A 22,778-nucleotide genomic window follows, 5' to 3' on the forward strand; every position below is an offset into this window, starting at 1 on the left:
AACTGTGAAAAGGAAAACTGTGCATAAGATAATAGCACAGCGCTGCTGTCAGTTTGGTTATCACTGCTTTCTTTAGATTTAATCATAGTAAGTTTCATTTGTTTTTTCTTCCTAATCCTGAAGTTATTATGTGTTATCTAAATTAAAATGTCTGCAAAGATGCTCTTACACTACAACCAAAAGAAAGCTTATCCAGTTTTCTGATTTTTAGGTACAGGGCAAAGCTTTTAAATAGATCTGAACAAGTGAGAAATAAAGGTTTATTGTTTGCGTGCTCATGTCAAAGTGCTGAAGCTTTGCAGTGTAGTTTCAAAGTTGAAAAAATTTTCTTTGGGTTTATACTCTGCAACATTTGTCAGGACTCCTAGGCCTTATTGAGAGTTGACTCTCAGTTGGAAAAAAGAAATAAGTATTTTAATTTAAACAGCCTAAATGGAATGGTTTTGGCGTTACAAAATAATTCTTAAAAACCTTAAAAAACTTAAAAACCTGTCAAGAGGAGAAATAGAAATCTAAGTCTTATAAGCCTCAATTATTTTATTTGATGTTTAGGCAGCAATGATGAATAAATAATGTTTAATTATGCTATGGGAGAGCTGCTCTCAATTGAGGTTCTTACTACGTAAACATAAAATTTGTAAACCTTATCCAATAGATTTTACCCTTTTAATTTGGTGGATGGATCTAACTTGATTAACATTTTAGAACCATTACAAAAACTTATATTTTTACAGGAATGGCACAGAGTGACACTCTTGGATATCGTAAGATTTACTTGTGGAATGCATTGAAGAGGTTTCATCTGTTTGATGTGTGTGTTCTCCCTCCTGCTTTTCCAAAAAGTTCATTTTTCTTTTTGTCCTGGAGTTAGTGGGTCTGTAACCTGTGCAGTTAGGACCTACTGCTGTCCAGCTGCTGTCAGCTGTTAATAGCTTCTTGCTGTCGTTGTCATTGTTTAGGTTTCATCTGTTGTCCGTGCTATAGGAAGCAATTGGTGACAGCTCTCTGCTATTTGATGATTAGATTAAGAAAGTTGCTTTTATGCTGTTAGCCCTGATTTGGTTAAAAAGCATGGAATTGTCACTCCTTGTTCATATTCAGACTAGGATAAATTTGTTCATAGATTACACAAGGTTGAGATGGTGAAATGGGAAATCCTGACAGTTATTTAGCTATTGAAGGAGATGTTCTGAGAATTTTAATTGGATCGTAGAGCTGGAGCTATTTGTGGAAAAATCTGGATTTCCACGACAACATTTTAAGGTCACTGAACCTCCCAGCTTCCAGAACGTTACTGAGATCTAAGCAAGGAAAAGCAAAAAGATGGTTACTGAGGAAAATAAGTGAGGAATAAGAATGAGATACGAAGTGTTAACAAAAGTGAAAGAGTTGGAGTCAGAGGAAGACCAATTGGAGGAGCAGAGATGAGAGAAGGTGTGATCATGAATAAGTATGAAGCAAGCATTGAAGAGCAAATTCAGGTAGGATAGTGCTTTTTTTCTGGAAAAAAAAAAAAGCTTGATGAAAATAAGTCAGATCAGTTCTTCATGTGCAACAGCTTCAGAGCGTGTTAAGACAGAGACAGTCACCAGAAAGACACAAGACTGAAGCATGTGCCATCCATAATACTACTTCTTGTGAAGAGACATGAGATCAGCAGTACTGATGGAGCAGGTGTATGAAGAGAGTAGTTCACACCTGCTTTTTTTTTTGCATGATTTCTCAGTACTGTGCTTACTTGAAGAAATACCTTGCAATACCATACAAACATCTGCATTGACCTCTTGACAACAATTTACATTGTGTTTGGCAATGGGACTGTTGGTTTAACAAACAGGTGTACCATCAGCTCAAACAGGAGAAATCTTGGGAGCAGGATAGTGGTGAAAGGGATCTTTTTTCTCCTGTTAACTTGTCAGCTCACAAGCTCTTCCTCATGCTGCTGTTTGGTTTGGAGACCTTAACAGGCAGATTGGCTTTCCAGTTGCTCTCTCTTGCAGTTAAATGCAGGTAACTCAGAAATTTTCACATGGTAGTTTAGGAAAAGGCTGCTCCTGTCTTGGATATACTCTGCTACCTTCTTAGTAATGCTGCAGCAGAAAGAAAAAAAAATACCATTGTGTGCAAGGTTTGTAATAGTAACAGGTGATGCAAAATCACTTTGTTCCATCCTGTGGTGTGACTGATCATATTTCTGCTGCTTGTTTCCTGTACAGCCTGAAAGTTCGCTAGTGTAAGTCTTTTTTTTTTAGCAGCCTTTGCTATTGCAAGGAAGCAGTTCAGAGTTCACCCCTGTTCACCTGCTTTTTTTTCTGACTGTGTAGGTGGGTGATCAGAGATAGCAGCCCCGCTGGATGCACCCTTCCTTAATGAGGCTGCAGGTCTGCATTTCCTCCGCAAGCTATAGCTGTGGAAGTGTGGGGGGTGATACTGTGTTACTTGTGCTGGGGAAGCTTTGATGCTACAGGTGTTGCAAGTTAACTACATTTGTGCCAGCGTGGCTGTATGTGTGGGTGGTGTGCACAGTGTTAGTCTAGGTGGGATGATGCAAACTGGCAATGAGTTACTTTATCACTCTCAGCCCTTGTTTGCTTCAAAGCTGCTGCTCATTGAGTAACGACATAATACAAGGTAATAAATATGTTTCATCATGATTTTCACCCCAAAAAAGGATCCGGCCATTCTGCATGGCAGTGGCTGTACACAAGTTCTAGATCTGGTGTTTGTTCAGGCACTGTCACACGGGAGGCAGCTGCTTGCTCTCAGCAGGATTTTTTCACTTGCAGCTGTCTATGCAAGGTCATACTTTTGAAGGAAGCTGGGGTGACTACTATGAAGGCTTAGTTTAGACTTATTTGCAAGACAAGCTACCCAGTAGCAATGGTTGGAGAGGAGGGAAGCACATACTGGACCTGAAGGAGCGATCCATAAAAAGGCTGGGGCTGGCTGATGTACTTTCTTCTCCGAGAATTTACAGAGGTAAGCACAGTATCCAGTGGGAGAATGCCCAAGCTACATGAATAGTATTTCCACTTCTTTACCAAGACATTAATTTGTGCTTGTTTTAGAGCTTTGTACTTTGTTTAAACAACATGAGGAAGTGTTGCTGTATAGCAATGAATACTCATATTTATTTTTTTTAATTTTTAAAATGTATGTCCATGATAGTGATGTGATTTCACTGCTTGAATTGTCAGGGCCTGGAGTTGTGAAGCTGGAGACGTCCAGTTGTTCTCTTGATCTTTTTGTTTAAACTTTCATTTAATGGCTTGCTCTGTGGGCCTTATGACAGCATAGTTATGTGCCACTTCTGTAATAAAACTAGTCCTAGAATTTTGCATGGCTGTGGAAGGAGTAGAAGGGAAAGAAGGATTATACTCCTGGAATTTCATTCAGACTTCTTATGAAACACCAGGCAATGTTGACTGGTTTTCCTCGTCCTCACGTAGTTTTAGCTGTCCTAGGAATAAACTGCGACATTACTAGTAGTTTTTGGAGCAGGGAGCGTATACCAGGGAAGCTGCAATTGTAGTTTAAATCTCACAGTGGCAGGGGGTGGAGGTCAAAGACTTGACAACTTCCCCCTCCCCCCCAGCTTTACAGGAAGGGAGGGAGAATCTAGGTGTAAGGAGTTTATGGGACGGAAGTAGATGGAGTTGTGGTTCTCTTCATTTTTAAAATCTGTTTTGTGTGTGTGTTTTCTTTGCCCTTTCAAAAAGACTCTGCTGATCTATACTGCTGCTTGGAAAGAAAAGCCAAAAGCTGTTATTTGTGTTAAAGCTGGCGTGTTTGCGTGGGTTTCTTGAAGTGTTTTGGTTATAACCTGATGTGAGGTGCGACTGTAGTAATGAAACAACCGCAGCAATGAGGAAATACAGTGCTGTGAAAATAAATGAGCAGCTGCTCTGGCCGGTGGGCACTCGATGCTCTAATGTGTTAACCAGAGATAATTAAAGCGGTGAGTAATAGACAAAATAAGACAACACATCATGTGTGACGGGACAATTCGGGAGCAGCCAGCCCCCGCTTCCGCCCCCCCCAGGCTGCTGTGCCAGCAGCACCCTGCGCGGGCCGCGGCCCTGCTCCGCCGCGCCGCCAGGTGGCGCCGCCGCACAGCCCCGCCGCCACCGCGGCGGCTGCGCCCGGGCACTGGGGGCCGGGCGGGGTGGGCCGGGCCGGGCTGGGCCAAACAGCGGCGAGCTGGGGTTTGGCAGCGGGAGGGCGGGGGTAGCGCTGGTTTGGCCGCGGGCGGGAGTCAGCGAAATCCTTCTGTGCGCTCGTCCTTCCGCAGCAGCGCGGCGCTGGAGTGATTAAACGTGCGTTGGGTGTTTAAAATGGTGTTTCCTGCCGCTTTTACCAAGTGTCTCCGCTAGCAGCGGGCGTGGTGTTCACCTTGACGCTTTCAGGGAAGGCTGGGTAGCTTTCTCTTAAAACCCCATCACTACAATCCAAGCCCTTCTGCAGTACCCACGGCAGAAGCGAGTCACAGCAGTTTGGATGAAGGCTGAGCGCTCTGCCGCTAACAGACGCGAGCTTTGCTCCAGATGGGTGGGTGCAGCATTGGCAGGGAGCTGTGACATCGTTCCCATCGCTGTACCTTTTTTCTGGCTCCAGACCTTCATGTTCAAGGCTGTCTCCAAACAGTCCTGCCTGTAGCGGGCCTGTTCCCGAGCAGTTAGGTTCTCGCATTCGGATGTGTGGGGTAAGGCTGCTGCTTGCTGAAGGGCTGCTGCAACAAGTTAGGCACCCTGCTGTCTTCATCTGGCTGAAAAAAACCAGCCTTCGGATTATGTGACATGGAGCTAGCTCTGGGAAATGTGGAATCATCACTTTCTTTGGCTGGATGCTAGTTTTCCAACACTGTTGATTTTTAAAATTTTTTTAAAAAAAAAAAAAACTTTTTTTCCCCTGTAGCCACAAGGATAGGGTGTAACACATTACAGCGCGCACATCATTAATTCAGACAGTTATGACTGACTTGGTCTTGATATGTCTTAATCTTCCTACCTATAACGTAAAAGGCAGTCCGGGTCTTCCTAGCAAGTAGCTACGATGTATGATTCTTCAGAGCAAGTATATATTTTTTTTTTTAGTTTCTGAAGCAAACATTTGTCTTAAGTAATCCAAATAAGTTTTTCCCAGCCGCTGCTGGTGGAGGACAACTGAAACCTTAATGCTGTTTTGCCTATTGCATTTCTTTGGTGAGGGCTGGAACTCATATGGCCTCTGACAGAGGGCTTTTGAGGTCCTTTACAAAGTGAGGTGACTGTATCTGCAGAGATCCAGTACCGTTATATGTAATACTGGTGATATTATCCAGTGTTACAGCATGGCACCAGGCAGGGGCTGAATCATGAAGAGGCTGTCATTTTTATCGGATTGCAAAGGCTGAACCAGTTCTCTGGTCTGATTCGCAGCCATGGGCGCGTGAGAAGATCGTGGAGCGGGTCAGCATCGTGTGGTATGAGAGCACTGCTCAGCAGCAGCAATATCTTAAGGGGATGTTGCTGTCAAAGACTGTCTCATGAGACCACAGCTATTGTTCCAAAGTCCAGTTCAGGGACTAGGAATGCACATTTTTTAAGGCACTAAACTGGTCTGGACAGCATCTTGGTTTTGGATTTCAAGGGAAATACATGTAAGTAAAACACAGGCAGAACCCTGGAACTTTTGGCCCTCTTCATATGCACCAGATGACGTTGGTTAATAAGCTGAGTGGATGTCGGCCTGCTTGCACTCTACAAAGATCTAGTCCCAAGGTTATCTGAGCTAGTACAGATGTATATTTCACATGTAAAATTATATATCCTTCAGTTCCTCTGTACTTTGGACTGTATGCGTGTCTAGAGTAGGTCTTTGTCATCTTACAGGTCACTGTAAGCACTCAAGAGACTTCTGATGAAAAATAGATCCCAATTTCCTTCCATTCTTCTCAGTAGCGGCTTCATCTCCCTTTTTGTGACTGCAATTTAAGGACCTTCCATGTGTAAAATGTGAGGCATAGATTATAGTGTTAATGTTTGTTTTTCTTGTTCTGGCATTGCTTTGTGTGAGACTGGCATAGCATGAAGATGGGCAGTGGTGAAAAACAGATGGTGAAGCACAGGGAATCTGTTGTGAGGGACTTTGTTGGGAAGCTTTCTTATTCTTTGCTGTGTGTTTGTAAGCATTTTCAGATGTCTGATGTCTGTTAAAGAAGCAGGTAGAACTTTAATATTTATTCAAGGGAAACAACATCAGATTTTTTTTTTCAACCAAGTTGAAGAATTGACAAAAAATTGTAGGTTATTATACAATAGGGATTATTTTTTTTGGTCAAATAAATAATCTATGGCTATATTTTCAGTTCCATTCCATTGCACATACCCAGGGTGATTTCTCTTTGGCTAGTGGAGTGTTTCATACTGCTTTTAAGGCCTCTCTGTTAATGTAGACAAAGATCCTGTCCTCTTTTGTGCATTCAAAGCTACTGCTGAAAAGTTCTGTTTGGGAGTTGGCTTTTGTGATGTATGAAAGCACTGAATGATTGCTTGGAAAAATCTTTCCTTCTCCCTCTGCCCTTCTTTCCTCTCCTGGCAGTTCCATGTCAGCTCAAAAACGGGCTTGCCAATGATTTTGAATTGTATTTGGCCTATTGTGAAGAATTGAGCAATGTGAAATGCCACTAATTGAGATGGAGGTTGTGAAAGCATTTCCTGTAAGATACCAGGTTAAACTCCATTTCTGCATTTCTTGGGGAGGGTCTTTCACTTCATGAGGTATAATCGCCCATTGCTGAGGGTCTGCAGTGTCCCAACACTGCAAAGAATAACAAGATCACAAATAGAAGTAAGTTTGGTGGGGTTTTTTTTGGTGTTTTTTTGTTTAAATCAGATATTTGAGAGGTCAAGTAGCATCACTGAAACAGGTTTCAGAAAGCTTTGTTGTCTCCATAGAAGTACCATGAGATTTTACTTCATCCTTAAGCTGAGAGCCTATTGCCTTGGTACCCATATGGCAGACGATACCACTTAGTATTCTCTGCCCCTTGTGATGCTAAAAGACAAAGGAATTAGGTCAAGGAACATTAAGGGTGAATTATCTTGGTTTTCTAAGTTTAACAGAAAACTCTAGAGTTTATTGTACTGCCCTTCTATCTGTGTAGAATTTTCCATTTTTAAGAGGAAAAATTGTAATTGCAAACAAGGATGATGATCATTTCAAAAATCAATTTAGTTTTGATTTTAATGCCTACGCTAATGTTTTTGCCCGTTGTAATTTAATAGCTATAGTGACCTTGCTTGTAGGGATAACAGACTGACTCACTCTGTATAGTCACATAGACACGCATGCACTCACTCACATTCAATTATGTGTCTATCTGAGGAGCTACGGTTTATTCAGTATAGCCTACTCAGAATCTGCTGGAAAACTTTGGGGTAGTTTGTGTAGAAGAGGAATTGTGGGTCCTAGACCACGTGAGAGAGATTTTCTGCCTTTAACTGCAGTAAATGAACCGTCAGTTGCTGGGTTTCCATGAAGATACGGAGCTGCCTGCTGCAAAAGACACATCAGTAGAGAGCACAGGAGCACAGCAGTCAGAGCCACGAAGCTGGTGTGATGAGGATTCTGCACTTAATTTTTTATTTTTTAATTTTTTTAAATAAGCAAAGCAACAGAATAGAAGATGGCTTCTGAGATAGTGGTGGAGGTGTTCTGAAGAAGGAAGGTGGCTAGATGCCAAAGCTGTGGGAGGAGTCCTTGTGACTGCAGCCACGGATATGCAAAACAAGCCAGTATGGGCCTGCTGGTGGCCTGAGGGTGCATATATACACTGTGGTAGCTGGTTGGAAGAGTTACCAGTGAGTAACAGAACTGGACCTGTGAGTGCAGGACCTGAGAGGCTTGGTGGTGTCTATATGCAAGGAGCAGAAAATGAGACACAGGAGGTACAGTAGTCAATAAAGGAGCACTGAGGCTGACAGACGTAAGTCTAAGTGCTCATTTTGGTGAGAGAAGAGTCAGGGAAGTGACTCAAATTATTAAAAAAAGTCTATCTCAGTTAAGCAGCAGGGCATATGTGTGTGCAGAGTAGTGTATAATTATACAAATATTTCAGTTTTTTAAAAATACAACTGTAGTGTCAAGGCTAGCAGGGTATTAACACAAACATGTAATTAACATTGTAATAGTCATATGAATTACTGGTGAAGGGTCTCGGTGGGATTGCAAATACATTTTGGGAACAGAGATCATAAAAGAAAACCAGATGTTCAAAGAGGTGTGCTATTCAGGAAAGATTAATAAAGCTAAAGGTATTGATAATTCTGTGTTCACAGTATGACAGATGACAAAGAAGCAAAAAGGGATAACACTGGCCAAATCGACCCACTTTGGATTAAATATTTGTGGGAAAGATGGTTTAAAAAAAAAAAAAAACCAATCCCTAAAAAATCTACTAGTGTAGTGTTGGGAGTCTTGTTTGCAGATACCCAGGCTTAGATTTAGAAATGAGTGGGTTTCTATAATTAAATTTGATCTGGAAAATCTGGGTAAGGAAAACAGCAGCTAGGATTAGTAGGATCCAGGTAGCCTTGTGCCCCGTAACTGGCAGATTTCTTCACCAGTTATTGGTCAAATAGGAGTCATCAGTACTGGAGACTCATTCATGATCAGTAGCAAGGATGTTACCAAAGAATTGATTTTTAAAACCAAACCAAACTGCTTGGATTGACTGAATGCCAGCAGAGTTCCTTTGAATCAAAAGGCAGTTAAAGAAAATGAAGATGCTTTATTTCAGGAAAGCAAACTTCAAGAGTAGTAACGAATGGAGTAAGGGGGACTAATGAGCTCAAGGACTTGGCTTTAGAGAAATCGTGGAGTTGCTGACATCAAAAGTGCGGAACCTCTCTCTACTTTGAATGAAGACAAAAGCTTTACAGGGAAGTGCTGCAGAGACAACTGGAACGTGGAACATCATGTCTGGCAGAGCAGATTTTTATGGTTCTTTGAGAGAATTTATTAGTTTAGATGGATAAGATAGGGATGAATACAAAAGCTAGATAAAGAAGAGATAACAGGAAGCTTTGCTGATGGGGGGATTACAGGGCTGGAGACACGTTTTTAAACATAGCCTTGAGGGGAAAAATTCATATTGAATAGTTCAATTAATCATCTTGCATAAAAACTGGCAGTGTTTTTAAGGATGGATTAATATGAGCAGCCACATGATAATGGGGTAACATCCCTTTCCCTTGGGTTCTTCCAGTGGTAGGTTATGTGTTGTGGTTACAGTCCTTCTAGCCAGAGCACGTCTGTAGCCAGGCTCTGGAGTGCCGATGAAATTTGATCCTGACATGAAGTTAATGAGGCATCAGCAATACAAAGAGGATGGTGATGTGCTTCAGTGAGGACTGGGCTAATGAAAATGGGATGAAATGCAGCAATGCAAAGAGCTAGGTGAAGAAATTAGTGACTGATAACAAGAATTACTCTTACAAACCAAGAGCATAGCACTTGGAAACAGCAAAGGAAGTATGCTGGGCATGTTGGATGATCAGAGGTTCACAAGGAGTCATAGGTGCAAAGTAACCAGGAAAAAAGTATCTACGATTCTGATGTCTTAAGGTACCTCAAATGAGGTATTGGCAGCAGGGAAGGAATTATTAACTCCACTATTCAATGTGTTAATATGTAACGCTGTGTACAGTTCCAGCCTCCCATCTTCACCACAGATAATCTCCAAAGTGGAGTGGCATGGAGGGAAGGGACACTTGGATGATCAGGAGAATTTAAATCATCTAAGAAGATGGAAGCTGAGAAATAACTAATGTTGCATGTGAGTATATCAAGAGGATAAACTCTGTCAGGAAGACTAGTGTAAAGGACAAAACTGGCCTGAAGAGGAATGGATATAAGCTTCAAGAAGTAAATTTGGGCCAGAAGATGATTCCTAACCATGGAAGTGATACCTTCCCAATAATAGTGATGAGGATGAAGACCGCAGGTAGATGTAAGATGGTGCTTGAGGAATCCAATGACAGGGCAGAGGTCCCTTTCAGTTAGCAGTGTGTGCTTGCAAGGTTTGCAGTTTGTGAGGAAGCATCCAAAGTGGCACGGCAATGCCATATCCCACTGAAGTCACAGGGCACATGAAAGAGGTGAAATGTAATTATCAGACTTGGAGCCTGTCCTCGGCACCAAAAGTAATTCTTGTCTCTGTGAAAAATCAAATTAAATTCCTGAAGACACTTGATGATCTGGATTTTATTTTTATGCATCTTCCAAAAGACTATTAATAGTTGCTTTGGGGACTTCAGGGATCTCTCATTCCTTACACTATTGTCACTGTCAAAAGAAGAAAATCCACTGGATGGACCTGGACTGTCAAAGGCTCAAGAAAAAAATGTATTGGATGCCAGCAGTTCAAATTGGATGGTGTCTGGACAGAAGTTTTCTTTCTTGTGGCAAAGCCTGTTATTAAGGATACTGTCAATTACTCCTGTTATACTTAAAATAGTTTCTTTGGTCTCTGGATAAATGCAGCTCCGAGTGTCTTGGAAGTTTTACTTACCAAAACCGTGGCAGACAAATCCATTCCTATGTGCAACAGATTTTTGACCCTCTATCCTTAACTCACCTGTTTTCCTTGTTAATCTGAATACAAAGCTCGGTTAAAAAATAAACAAAACAAAAATTAAAAAAAAAGAACAAAAAAACCCCCCACCAAGCTTGTGCCTGGTTGTTAATATCAGTTAATATATTGTTAATATATTTCATCTCCTATAACTTAAACCACTGAGAAGGGCTTTAACAAAGATTTTACACAAAACTTGAACCGTGTTCCTTAAACTGTGCAAGGTTAGAGCTTTTTGCAGAGGGTAAACCTTTCAAAATGAGTTATTGGACTCTGGAAGCAGGAGTGTCCAGTGAACTGCCCACTCCGCTGGGCTGCCCATAAGCTACAGATGGGGCCCTCACACTCCTGCCACGGTGTGCCTGGTTGTGCAGGAGCTCTCTTCCCCGGGCATCGGCATGTTGTTTTGGAGGCTACCAAGGCGCTGGAGTCCTGGGTCTCAGACACAAACAAGAAAAGACATAGACAAGGAAAGACAAAGAAACGTAAGAGACAAGAAGGATGTAAAAATGCCATAATGAACTCGTGTGTCTTGAGAAACCCTCTAATCTAATGAGAATGGATTTTGTTTGAGAGATTGTACTGGTACAATTAATTATTCATGGCAGCAACATCGTTAGGATTTCATTTTATTTAAAGGCCTCTAAGTGACTTGGAAAATTGGGTTAAGCTGAAGAGGAGTTTCAGGAGAGAGACAGAGGAAAGCTTTTCCTTTTATTGGCTTTCTCTAATATTTTCTAGATAGCTATTAGAAGTACGAACACAAATTACACTCTGGCTCTAACATTCCTGCATTAAACGTGGGCATAAATTTGAACCACATAAATGGGAGATCTGGGCCAAATGGGAATCTAGATGGCTTTTTGCGGGACAAGTTAGATACCATTTAAGTGACCTGCTGTCACTTGTTAGGGACTTGCTGTGTTTCAGTGCTGTACATTAACACCAGGCTGTGATCGGTGGCTCCTCATCCATGTCTCCAAACTTGGGCTTCTAATGTCTCACATAGCGGAGTGAGAGGTTCCACAGCCTTTCTGCTTGTCCTGCAGTAGTGAAAGTGTGGGCACAGAAGGAGAATCGTGGGGCCGTTGCCCTAAAACCAGAAAGACTTTGCCTGAGGTACATCCAAAACAAAGTTTAGTAAGTCTTTCCTTTGCTGCAGTAGAAAGCAAAGGCAGAAATGGTCCTAAAAACCAGTAGCAGCCAGACCTCCTCTTCATGTACAGTAGCTAAAGCTGTTTGCGCTTGACCACACCACCCATACTGACAGAGAGTATTGCCATCCTGGATGACTTCCCCCTTTCCTGGAGAGGACAACCTGTACACCAGCCCACGTGGAGTGGATTATGTGCCCACCAACAGCCCTGTAGTACGGCCTGAGACCATGCACCCCTGCAAGGCACAGCTCATGGGAACAAGGTAGGGATTACCCTTCTCTGCCCCCCTGGTAAATCTGCACATGATCTGCAGACAGGTTACACAGCCTCAGAGCTGTACACTCTTATACACTGTTGAGAAGGCTTTTTTTTTTCTTTAACACATGGATGCTTAGCCTGGGAACTATCCAAGCGCCTGAGTGTTTAAAAAGTCTGGTTTTCTTTTTCTTTTTGTAATGTTTATTTGTTCCTTCCCTTGTAATTCTCCCTGTTAACTCATGGACATCATTCAGGAACAGATTTAAATCGAAGCAGACAGACTCCAGTTCTGCTCTGTCCCTCGAACAGTAGAGATTTGTTTAAAAGCACTGTCAGGAGCACACTTGGTATGACTGGAATGCTCAGGGCTTTATTTTTCATTTCGCATCACGTGGAAAGTAACCCGGCTATAGCTTGAGATGTTCACATGACCGTGGTGGTACCCTCTCTGCCTCAGTTGGCTGAGGGTTGTGTAAATTATTTACAACAGCTTTACTGGGGATGCTCACAAACAATAGACTGGCCACTGCGAGGAATGCGGGGGATGAAGCTCATATGGACCAAGGCTCTGGGCCTTGGGAAATCATGTTGGGCAATGGCTCTTAAAAATGAAAAAGCATGTCTCCAAATACTGATCTGGATCCAGTTTTGGGCTCGGCCTGAAACCCACAAACAATCACTCTCTTGCTTTGATGTCTGGAAGGGTTTGTTTCACAACATTTCTATCTAGCTGACACTGGGAGAGAAAAATTCTATTGAAATTTGCTAATTAAGAAGAAGTTTCAGTAAGACAATTGCCATTTGTCCTACAATCCTCTAGCGTTGTCTTACATGAAAATCCACAATAGCTCCGAGCTCCCAAGCTCTGGCTCACCTGAAAACTGAGGTGGGCCACAGCAAGGTTTTGGCTGGCAAGAGTTGTGTCACCTGGGTCAGTCCTGAATTGGAAGAAAAAGCAGTGGCAGTTGCTGGTTTGCTAAAGCTGTGGCTCGCCAGTGGCATCCCAGGTGATGTCTTGAGCACATCTTGTTGGAGCTGCAGCCCAGCCAGGCTGGGAAGTCACAACCCTCCTTGGCCCTCCTGCCCCTCCCTAATAGTGGCCACTGCACCTATGAAGCTGGATGTGGAATTGCTTTCTAGGAAGGGTAGAGGCATCACAGGTCAGTCTTTCTGAAGTGTGGAGTGCCTCTAATTGTCACTGCAACGTAAAGACAGGGAGAGCGCTCAACACTCTGCAGATGGAGGCTTTATGGAATAACGTGGCCTCCTAAAGCATGTGTAGACAAACACATTATACTGAGGGTGAATTGATTTCCAGTGAAGAGCTTGAGATGTCTGAGCTCTAGGACTTCAGGTGGGGTTCCCTTGGACACTGTTATCCCATATTTTGTGGTGTATATTACGTAAGGGTGGACATCTCCTTCTGGTAGTGTACTTAAGACTGCTTGTTTTCCTCCAGCTGCAGCCAGGGAGGATTGGAAATGTCTTCCCACACTGTCTCATCTTAATCAGTCTGAATAGATGATTGTTTCAGGCCATGAAGCCTCTCCCTCAGTTCCCTGGAGCCCTGCTCTTGCTGCTCACCAAGAGGAAAACTTTCGCACTTTAAACACTGGGGCTTGCAACCTCCCCAGACTTCCAACAGACGAAATGTGGCTGCAGCCTGAGTGTTTATTTAGACTTCAAGAAGAACGAACCACAGAAGGAAAAAAATCTATCCAAATAATAAGACCTTTTCTCCTAATGACTTTTTGAAGACATTATTTTGGTGGCTAGACACTTGACTTTACAGTATGTAAATATTCATTTGTTTTCCCATATGAGGAGAAAATGCAAGTCAAATAAATTCAAGTCAATTTGGTACTCTCATTTCTCTCCTTTTAAAAAGTTCCTTATTATTTTTGCAACTAAGTAATATATGTTTGACTAACCACTCATTTTTCCCAAGAGTGACCTTGGATAAACACAATAATTTTAAAAATAGAGGTGAAAAGTAACTTCTCAGTACAGTGATCTGCACAGAGCAGTTCTTTTATCATTCATTGTCCACCAGAGCAAATGTCAAAGTTGAGTGGTTGATCCTTAACTCCTGAGAATGGTTTTCCTTTGGTACTGGTTCGCATAAACTTGAATTACTCTTCCTGGGACTGCAGTGGGTAGCACTATTCAAACTGTTGAAGTGCAGCGATGCTTTTCTAATCATCCATTATTAAATCTCAGTCATCCAGATCCTTGCTAAGCAACACTTCTGATGATGTCCTTTAGCTCCGGCTCAATTTTTATCCAAGTGAATTTCAAAACCTCTGTTCCACTTTATTAGAGCAATGTGTTAGCAGCTGGACAACAGCCTTACAGAGCAGTACACGTACGTGTTGCTTTGCAAACACAGATTCAAACTCTACCACCAGGTTTTTGTTTCTGGGGGTAGTCAGCCCGTTAGTCTACTTCAGAGAAGCCTGGATGCTTTGATCCTGTTGACTTCAGTGGGAATGAATACCTCCTTTAGTGTAGATTTAACTGTTTTCTTCATTTGGGATGGATTTTGATATGTCCTTACCTTTAAGTACTTGTTTAAGTACTTATTTTGGGAAGACTTTGGGGTCTTTCCTCTTTATTCTTTGTAAAGGGAAAAAGTTGTTCCTTCACACAGAGCAGTAAGGAGGAACATCATGTCCTGGGGCATGGAACTCATGCTTGCTTTGGTTCCTTTAAAGTTCCCAGACCAATTTTGCACTACAGGATTTTTGGTCTTTTTCTTTTTTTCTCCCAAGCAAAAGCCCTTAGAAGGATGACACTATGTGTTTTTTCTCAGAAGAAGAAACATATTAGTCAGAAAAACTAATGGCATCTACTAAGCTTTGTTATCTCGGGATGAGATGACTTGAAACAGCATCAGCTGGGAGAAAGCTGCTGGTTCCAAGCTACAGCTGATATGAATTAATGCAGTCCCAGCAGGAGCCTATAGAAAGGCTGGGAGCCTTGTGTAGTAGGTGGGGGGGGGGGGGGGGGTTTAATGTTGTGAAGTTTGCTAGGAGTTGTTAGGTCAACTTGGTCTGAGTACTGTGAGTGACTAGGAAGATCTTTGTTCTTGAGGACTGTGTTGATAAATACAAATTTTGGAAATGTTGAAGCTCCCTGAACAAGCAGTAAAATTCTGTAGGAGGGCTGTATAGGAAAGGATTGGTGGAGAGAGCTGGGTGCTATCTTTTCATAGATGTTGTTCCTTTGATTTGGGCAGACTGGTATGACTACAAGGCAAGTCATCTAGGGCCAAAAGGTAAGTGGAAAACTGACTGGCCTTCATGGAGACTGATAGGAGAGAGGAGAATAAAAGTTCCAGTGAAGAGGAAGAGAGTAAAAATAATATGCAACTAAACAACTTTGAAGCTGAGCAAGGAAATACAAAGATTAAAAAAGATAATGTAAGTAATCCTGAGCTTGGAGTCACTTACTAAGACTTTTTGAAAGCACCTGAATGTCTAGCTCCCATCCTATCTCAATGCCTTGAGTAGCTAGAAAATACTTCAGGCATTCAAGCTTTGTGCAGAGCCAACATGGAAAGGGACAGCTGGCAAGGCTGTGCTAGAGACAATTCAGTTTGGTGGTTCAGCAGAGCTGGCTGCTAAAAAATACCTTTAGTGAGCTCTGTTTTGGCTGTCTCCTCTCCTGGGAGTTGTGTTACCTGTGCTGGACTTGTTGCTTGGTTCCTTCCCTTCCTCTTTCCCTTTGGCTTTTGCAGTCTCGGACCTTCCCCTGGAGCTGGCTGGTGTTAGTTTGATATCACACCCCAACAGTGATAAGCATATGTCTGCTTTTTTTTTTTTTTTTTTTTTAACTGGAGATTGTTTAGATACATTAGTGAAACACTGTGTACTGGTGAACAGGAATAATAAACTTCTGGAAACGCTAGGCTCCTGGCTTGTGCCAGGAGAATGAGTGATGAAGGCTTTTCCCTGCAAATCCCAGAACTACCAGGGCCCCTTAATTTGGTCCAGTGAGTCTCTGTATGTGGGTGCTGGGTACAGTGACATAATTTTACAGATGTGAAATGATTTGTCCTGTTTCTCCCATCATGTGTCCCAGCATACTGGGAGCATAAATCTTGGCTATTTGAAGGGGGGGGGGTGAGGGTGGGGAAGTGATTAGACTTAATGGAAGTATAAGTTCCATTATTTTTCCTCCAGCCCTAAATTAGTTTTTCTGCTTGCTTAGCTCAGTTAACACATGGGAAGGGCTATGCAGTTTGGTGCCCATTGCTGAAAAAATTTGAATGTAGACCTCCTCAGTGTATATTACTCATAGATGTTTTAGTGCTTTACTACAAGGTAGGTACGTATGTTGCTTCCTAGTGTTGGGTATTGTTCTCCTACTTTAGCACAGAGCTGTCTATGTCTAGATTACTGTACATTTTATACTCTTAGCAGCTAAATTGTTAGTCCTCAGAAATAATCCTTTCTCAAAGCCCGTTCTTTTCCCAATTGGATCTAAAAGCTGGAGTTCAAAGCTCCATGGAAATTGGAAGCTGAGACCGGTCTATATTATTCTTAGACAGAACAGCTGCTGTATTTGAAGTACATTATAGCTGTATTTGAACTGTAAGCTGCCTACTCAGGAACCAGCAGAATTTAGATCAGAGCTCAGCAAAGACTAAATGCTGAAATCCTGTTACTCAGCTGAATTTTTTATTAGAGTACCTCCACACTGAACTGTAGTTGTAGTAGTGACTGCAGTACAGGCGTAACACAGTCAGACATTCTTGAGTATCCCATTAAGCACCTAATACTCTCCAGGTTTTGGGTTTACTTCATCTGGGTGCTTTTTGTGTTATAGCCATGGTGCTTTGAAGTCCCCAGAAAGCCTTGCAAGGTTGATGTAAATCTTCAAACTTGGTGTTGCTTTGCTTCTAAAGTGAAAAGGCTGTGTAAAGGAGAGTTGGGTGTTTTGAGGTGTTTTTTTGCCATTTCTTTTCTTTTTTTTTTTTTTTTTTTTTTCCCCCCTGTAATCAGGGCATGTGCAGAAATATTCTGTATGTTGCTCTGACTTTGTGTGAATAATTATTCTGTGAGTGAGAGGATCTGTCTGTCTGTGGCCTTATGGCCCTAAGGATGAATGTGTGTCTGCATAACAATGCTATGGAGGTACCACATGTTCCACGTAGGCGACCTTATCTGGGCACTGAAGAGAATGGGGTCCTAGCTTTGGCTGGGAAGCAATAGCATTAAATCAGAGCTCTCTTAATATGACTTCTATCTGGCCAAAATCTGATGACTGTTTTGTAAATTCAGTGTGAATTTGTGTGTGTGCGTGCCTGCACCACTGTTTGCCGTTCCACAGTAGAACCCAGAAGGAGAGCTGCCTAGATGGGCTTGAGTTATGTACCAAGACAAAGGTAAATAAATGCACATACACTTCATTGGATCTGAATTGCTCTGTTAAAATATGGACCATCTCTGTTTGAAACACTACCAAATTGCTGTTTCTCTTTTAATTTTGTTAACAAAACCAATTACAATATATTGAGAGATGATGTATGTTATTTCCCTGGTTGAATACATACTTCTGGCTAAATTCCTTTACATGGTTTATACCCTAAGCAGCTAAATGTTTAGTCCTTAAAAATAATATTTCCTCTTGGAGCCAAATGCTTTCCTTTCAACACCGTTTCCTTCATACCAGGGTGAGGGTGGGATTCCCAGCCTTGGGCTGATCTGCAGCTCTAGACTGAAACTAAATACAATGCCCTGGGACCAAGTCCCATCATCTGCAGAAGCTGGGTAAGAGGAAATGTTTCTTGTGTTAGCTCAGCTTGTGGCCACACTGGGAGAATTTATTTTCACACCAAACAGTTGGCTGACTTCTCTGTTGGGGGGAAAGGAGAATCAAGGACTGATCTCTGAGAGAAAATGTTTTACCTTGCAATAGTCCTTTCCAGAGACATGCTGTTATTTTTTCAATAGTTGTATCCATGTAGTACTTGCCTCCTTGAAACACAAGCGTAAACATTTTGCTAGAAGTGCACTTCTGTGCACAACATCAGGGTTCAGGAGACTTGCTTATATTTGCTTCCTCTTGTCTTTAAATTGTTGGACAAGTGGAGCAGGGCTTGCACTGCACAACTCTTGCTTAGCTCTTATTCCCAGAACTTTAATTTTGATGCTCTTGGTGACAGGGTTTGAGTAACTTAGGAAGTCTTGAGCTGTTTGCACAGTGTTGCTCAGCATGTACTTTTGTTTCAGGTCGACTTCCAAGTTGAAAGAACAACATATTTAAAATGCTAGTTTGAAAACACCCTGCACCCTCTTGGTTATATATTTTTTTTTTTTTAACCTATTTCCATCATGCAGTTCAGTGGTATCTTGCCAGGAACAGCCTCTGCTTGGTTTGGTTTTTTGACCTCCCATCATGCAGGGAACTGAGAGTCCTCTTGGGATCCTGGAGCCCAGCCTGGCATGAGTCTAAACGAGGAGCCTGTCTCTGTGTGTGGTAACGAGACTGTCACTCTGGGCTTGTAAATCACCACCCATCAGGAGTAGAAGGTGAATGCTCTTTTTGTTGTTGTGGCAAATATTGTGAGTGAAGTTTTCACATCTCACTCTTGAGTGATGAGAGAGGACATTAGAAATGTTTGGTTTACTTCTGTGTGTATGTGGGTTGTGCCTGCACGGGGATTTGCTAAGTGTGTTCTTTAGCTTTTATTTCCTAAACAATATTGCATCTCTGCCAGCTACAAAGCAATAATTTGTGCATCTTTATACCCTTCATTTGGAGCAGCAGCAATTCCTGATTACTTGTGTTCCAGGCAAAGCTGTTGGGGGTGGAAATGTATTTTCTTCAGATGAATAGAATACTTGCTAATAGCTGGCTCTGTGTAAATAAAAGCAATAAGATGATTGGAAAATGTGACAAAATATTTTCGTTACAATGCATAATGCCTTCCTGAAACTCCTGCACTGTTTTTCACTGGTTTTGGTAAAACCATTACTATTGCATCTAGTCCATTGCATCAGAAGACAAAGCTGTATAGTGAGTAGAGATTTTAATTTTTCAGGTTATGTCAGAATTATCCCTGCCTTGTTAGAATGGAGATCACAGAGGAGCTGCTGGGTCTAATCATGGCAAATAACCTCTAGTAGCTACTTCCCTTAGTAACAGTTTTAGACTACGGTGTTGACTGATGGCCAGCATAACCACTTCCAAACTCTAGATGGTACCCTTAAAGAAGAAAATAAACTTGCATTGCCTTATAAAAACTACTCTGACTTGAACATGGTTCTTGAGGTCTGGAATATTGAACCATAGCTGAATGCCAAAGCCCTGGCATTTGGCGTAATCACTCAAAAGAAAAATGTATGTAGTCAAGAGTAACCAGGAGATGCACGTATGGAAGTTGGCAAAGGACTACTGCCATTCTGCTTCTTGCTGGCAAAGAGTGAAAGTGCCTGTGAATAGCAGAGCACTGGATGCAGGTTGAATATAGATTCTGCAGTCACATCCAACTCTGTTTGTTTTTCCCTTGTGGGGATGTATTATTTTTTGCTAGCTGGTGTGTATTAAATTTCTTCTATTTCTCTTCTAAAGTCTGCTTGAGAAGACCACAAACTACTGCTGAAAGAAAAGGAAGACTGAGTCAGTTGTTAACATTAATTGCCTACTGTTTGATATCCTTGAGTGTATTGCCTAATGACGTGTATGCAGATTTTAGAGGACAAGAGGGATTGTGAAGGTTGAAGGGAATAACATGGAGGCCTCTCTGGAAATAAAATTTAGCTGTATATTCTGGCTGAGGAGAGAAAAAATTATCATGGAAAAACTTTTGCTCTTTAATCACTGTCTTAGCTGGTCTTATCCATTGGTTTCTTTCCTTGCAATGACATCACCTTAAGCAAGCATTTTCTGAGTAAATCCATGTAATGCCAATGGTAGACAGAACGCAGCAGAGCCCAGTATGACACCGGTGTGTGGCTGGTGCTTCGGCCATGTAGGTGACTGAACACCTCCTGTCAGTTTGTCTGTGCTCCATCAAGTTCAGTGGTCAATGGATTGACTGCGAGATGCTTCCCATCGGCCCCTGTGAGTTTGCTCTCATTAGGGCTTCTAGAAGGTTTGTTGATCTAACCAGATGGCTTGTTTAGGATTTCAGAGAACTGACCCTTCTTGGAGCCAAATCCTTCTGGGGTGACTAGATGCACAAGTACAGCTATGATCAAGATGGCTGGAAATAGAAAGGGAATAGCACCTCCTTGCAAATTCATGTGGGGAGAGCACTGCACTAAAAAGCAAAGTATGACTCTAGTAAATCTATGCCAGGTGATTTTGATGAATTTTACCAGCAGTTGATTTTATTAGGGCTTTGCCATAGCAAGTAGTAATGCTGTCATATAGAAGTAGCCCAACAAATTAGGCAACCACTGCAAGTACGTGGGGTTGTTCACTGCCTCAGTTGGAGAGTAGCTTTTGACAATTGCAGTGAAAGTAAATGCACACATGTGTTGATTGCACCAACAGCGGGTATTTGCAGAGCAGTTAGCAGCCCCTTGCTCTTAAAGCAGAACAGGCTGTTGAGATGCTTGGGATTTGTCACTTGTTCTGTGCCTCGTACTCGCTGTGAGATGGGAAGTGTGGTGTTGCAAAACAGAGTAAAGATGGTCTAAGTCTGGCATGAACTCTGTCTTCCAGTTTCTTCTGGATAGCAGGAAATGAGATTGGGATAAATGAGAGCAGAAACTTTGTCCCAGTGCATTCTGCCGAGCTCATGCAGGCAGGACAGCTTGTATCTCTGCTTTGCTGGGTTGAAGGCAGGTACCATAGACCATGAGCTGTTCTAGGCAGCAGTTAGCTGATGCCCCTTCTTGTGATGTGGGCAGGCACTTGTCAGGATGAACCTCCTGTCATAAGAAGAAATAGCTGTGTGTTTAACCTATAGGAAAGTCAGTTATTGCTAGCTCCTATTTTGCTTTGAGGTTCACATCATAACCAGGTAAAATTCATAAAGTCAAGGAACTGTGAATTAGGTTCAGACAACCTGTAGTGAACCCAATGCTCAAAGGCATATTCATTTGAAACAACCCACCTTTAGTCTGATTCTTCTTTCTGAACATATGAATCTAGGAGGTGCAGATGGTTTTGATGTGCAACTGTAAATGAATACCTGGCGGACACCTGTTTGAAAATGGAAGTTTGGGCTAATCTGAAGTTGAGCTTTTAGAGATCAGTGAAATGGAGTCAAATTTTGCATCTTCTTGTAGTTTCTAAAAACAAGTTGAATATTTGATGTGGCCAAGCACCAGGAACACCAACCATTAAACACAATTCCTTATAACTTGTTCTAGTTAATTCCGTTTAGCCTGGCTCTTCCCACACCTCTCGTCTTCCCTTTGCTGCAGAGGGAGGCTGTACTAGTAGTTAGTAGTGAAACAGGCCATGTGTGCTAGCCATTAAATAGTCCAGCTGTTTAGGCTGAAACTTCTAGATTTGAAGTATCAGAATTCTAGATTTGGGCTGTCTAATGATTTTTGTGGAGCGCCTCTACAGGAATTAACACACTCACTAGCCAAGTGTAGTGTGGGTATGTTTTATGCTTGAACCTTGCAAGGGCACGCCATAGCAGTTCCCTGAGAGAGCATCTGCTTTTGTAAAAACACAATCCTTTTAGGGGTGTGTAGGAAGAATCTATATTTAAGCTAGCATTTAACACTGGAGTAGCCCTGCCCAGGGCGTTTAGGTACCTACTGCTTCCTGCGGGCTCAATAGCTTTGAAATCTAGCCTAGAGTATATTGAACTCTGCCCTAGGTAAGAAAGCCAAAGATGACACTGAAATGTTCATTTTCTGTGTATTTCTAAACTTAACCAAATAAACTTCAACCTAGATAGATCGTTGGTTCAGTGGCTAACAGCAAAATGTAATAAAATGAATAACTTTAGGCTTTAATATGATCTCACACAATTGTATTACCACCCAATTACTTTTTTGACCTCTTTGGAGCCATGCTTCCCTTAAAACACACATGATCTGCAGTTCTGACTGTCTTCTCAGCGTCTTTTGTGTCAACCAAATCGATAACTCGAGTATCACATCATGCCTCTGGCTCCTGTTTGTAGGAGCACAGCAATGTGAAAGGTGTAGTGTGTCTTAGGCGAAGAGTTCATCTACTCAGTGGCTACAGATGCTTGCTCAGTTTCTCAGATCCTAGAGAACTCAAGACAGCTGTTTATTTTCCTGACATCATTAAGCAAATACAGCAATTATCTTCTGTCAATGGCTAAGGTTTTTGAAGTTAATAGACTGTTCCTCCTGATAAATAAAGGCTACTGATCTAATCCCGTTGCCTCCTTCAATAGCATATCCAGTCAACAGTGCTAACGCATACCTTCACTGACTTTAAACAAGTATGATGGGATATTCTCTGGCTCTGATTTAGGAAATTATTTCAACATCTTCCTATTTGTTTTAATTCATGAAAATATTTTGCATGAATTGATGCTTAGAAGACCTTGAGGCAGCAACTGGTGGTGGAGAGTCTAAAAAGGGCATCAGAGAGGTGGACAACTTTTTTGAAATGTGTTGTAGGATTTTTGTTAGCCCACAGAGGGTGCAGGACTGTTGATCTTGTCTTTGTATGATACTGATTGGAATTTGGTCTCATATTTTGTGCAGTTGAGCAAGGGGCCATAAAGAGAAAATGCAGGTAGTTTATATGGACTAAATAATCTCAGGCATCTTGGCTTAACATCCCGAGGGTTAAAGGTT

Source organism: Chlamydotis macqueenii, chromosome 2 (genome assembly GCF_036417535.1).
Source record: "Chlamydotis macqueenii isolate bChlMac1 chromosome 2, bChlMac1.mat, whole genome shotgun sequence".
Lineage (NCBI taxonomy): Eukaryota > Metazoa > Chordata > Aves > Otidiformes > Otididae > Chlamydotis > Chlamydotis macqueenii.